At 42.5% G+C, this 5304-nt stretch overlaps 1 non-coding gene across 1 annotated transcript; it reads left to right on the top strand.

Moving 5' to 3' along the window:
* Nucleotides 1-2205: 2205 nt before the first annotated feature.
* TRNAW-CCA (transfer RNA tryptophan (anticodon CCA)) lies at nucleotides 2206-2277 on the top strand. Its single transcript has one exon. It is a non-coding gene; the product is annotated as a tRNA-Trp (tRNA).
* Nucleotides 2278-5304: the final 3027 nt, after the last annotated feature.

Below are 5304 nucleotides of genomic sequence, written 5' to 3'. Positions count from 1 at the left end.
TTTAAACATTTCAGCCCTGAATCAAGTATAGCAATGTAAAACCCACCAGTTTCAAGAGGTTGGATTCAAACTGAGCTTCTGGCGTGAGTCATGTCCCACTCTTTGCAACCCTATGGACTATAGTCCATCAGGCTCCTCTATCCACAGGATTCTCTAGGCAAGTGTGCTGGAGTAGATTATCTTGCCCTCCTCCAGGGGATCTTCCTGACCCAGGGATCAAACCCTCATCTCAACATCTCCTGCATTGGCAGGTGGGTTCTTTACCACCTGGGAAGCCCAGATACCACGTGAGTAATTCTAATTAAAAGATCGTGGGCTCAAGTCTCAGTCAGGGTTTTGGCTGGATTCAAGTCCCCATCTGAGGTGCACAGTTTCAATACTTTCTATTAAACAGTTAATCATATGGTCCCATCAGTCTCTATCCCCTGGTAATAGCGTTATGGGTTTGCCTCTGAAGTGTCCTCATGCCCCACCGAGGGTACCGCCTGGTCCCGTGGGATCCGTCAGCTAAGAGGCCCTCTGTTTCTTTCCTAGAGTTATCCCTCCAAACTACACAAGCCTTAAATTCCTTCCAGGTTCCATTGCCTAGATACAAGGAAATAAAAATTTGAACATCGGGTAAGTCACTCCATTTTAAGTTTCTTAACTCATATATGGACAAACCTGATTATATAACATATTTTTTTTCCTTTTTAATTCCTGCTGTCTGAAACCTTCCCAGCCCCAGAGAGTATGGCCCAGAAGGGCACTGACCAGGTGTGGGGCAGCCTGGTGCAGTTTAGACCCGAGCCTGAGATGACATCTCCAGCTGTGCACTTTGGCCAAGTTTGCACTTACGATTTTAGATGCCATCTCTGCCAAGGCAGTCTCCCAATCAGGGATTAGTGTCCAAAAAGTTGTTGCAAAGGACTGATATAGAGTGCATCCCCAACAGTGCTGACAGTGAGTGGGAGTTGGTCTAGCTATAAGCTGGAAATAAAGGGTCAGCACTTGTGAAATCTAAAGTAGATCTTGTCAGCCACACAGGTCTTCTGGGGTTAAGAAAAAGAAAGAAATGAACATAGAATGATAGGAGGAAAAAACTCCGAGTCAAGGAGAGGAGTATAGATTATCAAAGCCTGAAGCAATAATTCTGTTTTGGACCTGTTATAGGATGTACCTAAGTATAACCACGCAACACCATCTTTCTATAGCAAACTATGCCAGTTGCCATCATTCTTCTGGTCCAGACCTAGGTTTCCAATCAGAGCCCTGAAGTATTTAGGGTCAACCAGCCTCATGAAAATAGGCAGACGTCGGCAGAGCACCCTCCCCTGTACTCCTGGTTCACGGCATCCCACAAGCCCGTCTTAGGCCAAGACCTAACTCTCATCATTTCTGGCTTTATCACTGTCCCTTTGCAGCTCTCCAGCTGAAACCGTGTAACTTAGATTGGGACAGGAGCCCATAGGCCTTTAACTGAGATAGGTTTAACTGTGTCCTGGTTTCAGGACTTAATGAAACTCAGGTTCTTGATGTCTTCTCGCAGAAAGAAGTCAGTGAGAGACAAAGTGACAGATAAGAAATTGATTTAATTAGAAACACACTCCATAAACAGAGTTGGGTCATGTCCAAAGGCAAGAGTGGCCAGTAAGGACAATCTCTATGATCAATACAGATGGCGAACAAACACATGAAAAGATGCTCAACATCACTCATTATTAGAGAAATGCAAATCAAAACCACAATGAGGTACTATTTCACGCCAGTCAGAATGGCTTCGATCCAAAAGTCTACAAGCAATAAATGCTGGAGAGGGTGTGGAGAAAAGGGAACCCTCTTACACTGTTGGTGGGAATGCAAACTAGTATAGCCACTATGGAGAACAGTGTGGAGATTCCTTAAAAAACTACAAATAGAACCGCCTTATGACCCAGCAATCCCACTGCTGAGCATATACACTGAGAAAACCAGAATTGAAAGAGACATGTGTACCCCAATGTTCATCACAGCACTGTTTATAATAGCCAGGACATGGAAGCAACCTAGATGTCCATCAGCAGATGAATGGATAAGAAAGCTGTGGTACATATACACAATGGAATATTACTCAGCCATTAAAAAGAATACATTTGAATCAGTTCTAATGAGGTGGATGAAACTGGAGCCTATTATACAGAGTGAAGTAAGCCAGAAAGAAAAACACCAATACCATATACTAAAACTTCCCTGGTGGCTCAGAGGTTAAAGCATCTGCCTCCAATGCAGGAGACCTGGGTTCGATCCCTGGGTTGGGAAGATCCCCTGGAGAAGGAAACGGCAACCCACTCCAGTATTCTTGCCTGGAGAATTCCCTGGATGGAGGAGTCTGGTAGGCTACAGTCCACGGGGTCGCAAAGAGTCGGACACGACTGAGTGACTTCACATTCATCCAACACACATATATGGAATTTAGAAAGATGGTAACAATAACCCTGTATGCAAGACACCAAAAGAGACACAGATGTATAGAACAGTCTTTTGGACTCTGTGGGAGAGGGCGAGGGCGGGATGATTCGGGAGAATAGCATTGAAACATGTAATTATCATATGTGAAACAAATCGCCAGTCCAGGTTCGATGCATGATACAGGGTGCTCGGGGCTGGTGCACCAGGATGACCCAGAGGGATGGTACAGGGAGGGAGGTGGGAGGGGGTTCAGGATGGGGAACACATGTACACCCATGGCGGATTCATGTCAATGTGTGGCAAAATCAATACAATATTGTAAAGTAAAAAAAATAAAATTAAAATCCATGTAAGTGGAAAAAACTTACATGTGCTTTGTTTTTGTAGATAAATGCCTAGAAGTGAAATATGACTTTAAAGGGTGAACATTTGTATGATGCTTGGTCCATTTTGCCAGATTACTTCCCAGAAATATAATCTTTTAATGATCTACAACCACACCAACAGGATATGATGCTACTGTTTCATCTTTCCTACACTCCTTGCTAGTGCTGGCTCTTATCTCATTTTTCCCCATCAATATTTGACATCGGCAAGATGCTTATCTTTCTTATTTGCATCTTTATATTTGAATAGAAAGTTCTTTATATTTGTCAGACTACTTTTTACCTTTTGTGTATTTTGTTCATTTTCTATTCACTAATAGTAGGAATATTCAGCATTTTCCTTGATTTCTACTAAAATTTTTTTGGATAAAACTTACCTTCTACTCTCCCCCTTCAAATTCACATGCCTGCAATGTGGGAGACCCAGGTTCAATCCATGGGTCAGGAAGATTCCCCGGAGAAGGGAATGACTACCCACTCCAGTATTCTTGCCTGGAGAATTTCACAGACAGAGGAGTTTGGCATCCGTGGGGTAGCAAAGTGTCAGACACAATTGAGTGACTAACACTTTTAACCTGCACCAGTCTTTGCTCCCTCTTCTCAGAGGCCTTTAAGCTAACCCTGGCATTATTGAATTAGGTCCGGCTGCTGGCCACTCAAAAGTCAACACACAACAGAGACAATACTGGTAGAAAGAAGAGTGGTTTTTAACCAAAATGCCAGCAATCTAAGGGAGATTGTGGGCTCAGAGCTCCCCAGAAATCACTTCTGAAGATTCTGCTCAGCCATGAACATTCTTAAAAGGAAAAAGAGAAGTCATCTCAGTTAATTATTGAGATGGGGGTCACAGTCATCGCTACCCCCACTGTGTATACGCTGGTAAGCAGGCTGTCAACTTCTTGTGATTTTTCATTAGATGCCATCTAGTTCAATTTGTTCACAATATTACCGAAGGGGAAGCTAAGGAAGAGATCTGGTCATCTGTTAAGTACTTATTCTTCATTTCTACTTCTTTGATCTAGAGAAAGAACCAACAAGTTAGGCAAGGTGTGGTGTAATCACAAGATCTGAAAGGTGTGCTTGGGCCTCAGAGGAGTAGAGCATGGCTGGGGAGTGGGCTGCTGGTTTAAGGTTAATTACAACATAGCTCTGCTAAAGTGACAAGAAGACAGGCTTCCTGATGAGGGAGGTTTCCTGGGAGGAAAAGGAGAGCTCTTTCCTTTCCAAAGCTGTTTGCACTGAGGATAAGCAGTACCTTTCTGAAGAAGGCAGGGGTGCAGACAGTTGTAAGGTAACAATTCCGTAAGTTCTGTACACTATGAAACTTCTTGCCCAGGTCTCCACGCCACAGCCCCTGCAGCTATCACTCCAGCATCTCCTTCCATGGCAACTCCCCATGTAGCAGAGAAGGGTGTGCCACTCACCCGTGTCCAGTTATAAAAGCTAAACCAAAGACCCATCTGAAATATTTTAAATTTATTTATGTATTTTAAATGAAACAAAGATGAATATTTTTAATGATAAAAGGTAACAGTAATAATTCACCAGGAAGATAGACATCATAAACCATTAGACAGCTTAACAACAAAGAAACAGATATATAAAACAAAAATCAGAAGAAATATAAGGGAAAAGAAAAAATATATAATCATAGTGAGACATAGTCATAGATTCATCTAAAATATTATCTTTCACAAATCAAAACTATAATAAGGTACCACCTCATACCAGTCAGAATGGCCATTAGTAAAAAAATTTATAAATAACCAGTGTTGGATAGGATGTGGAGAAAAGGGAACGCTCCTACACTGTTGGTGGGAGTGTTAATTGGTACAACCTTTATGGGAAAAGGTATAGAGGTTCCTTAAAAACTTTGGCCACCTGAGGCAAAAAGCTGGCTCATTTGAAAAGACCCTGATGTTGGGAAAGATTGAAGGTGGGAGGAGAAGGAGACAACAGAGGATGAGATGGTTGGATGGCATCACCAACTCAATGGACATGAGTTGGGTAAACTCTGGGAGTTGATGATGGACAGGGAGGCCTGGTGTGCTGCAGTCCATGGGGTCAGAAAAAGTAGGACACGACTGAGCAACTGAACTGAACTGAACTGAAAAAACTAAACACAGAGTTGCCATATGATCTACAGAAAATTGAAGATGCCAAGAGAATATTTCATGCAAATATGGGTACAATAAAGGATAGAAACAGTAAGAACTTAACAGAAGCATAAGAGGTTAAGAAGAGGTGACAAAAATACACAGAAGGATTGTACAAAAAGGTCTTAATGACCCAGATAATCACGATGGTGTAGTTACTCACCAAGAGCCAGACATCCTTGAATGTAAAGTCAAGTGGTCCTTAGGAAGCATCGCTATGAACAAAGCTAGTGGAGCCAATGTAACTCCAGCTGAGCTATTTCAAATCCTGAAAGATGATCCTGCTAAAGTGCTGCATTCAGTATGCCAGCAAATTGGAAAAACACAGCAGTGGC

The sequence above is a fragment of the Capricornis sumatraensis genome, chromosome 19 (assembly GCF_032405125.1).
Source record: "Capricornis sumatraensis isolate serow.1 chromosome 19, serow.2, whole genome shotgun sequence".
NCBI lineage: Eukaryota > Metazoa > Chordata > Mammalia > Artiodactyla > Bovidae > Capricornis > Capricornis sumatraensis.
The sequence above is the reverse complement of the archived record's forward strand: the minus strand, read 5'-3'. Positions and strand labels throughout refer to the sequence as shown.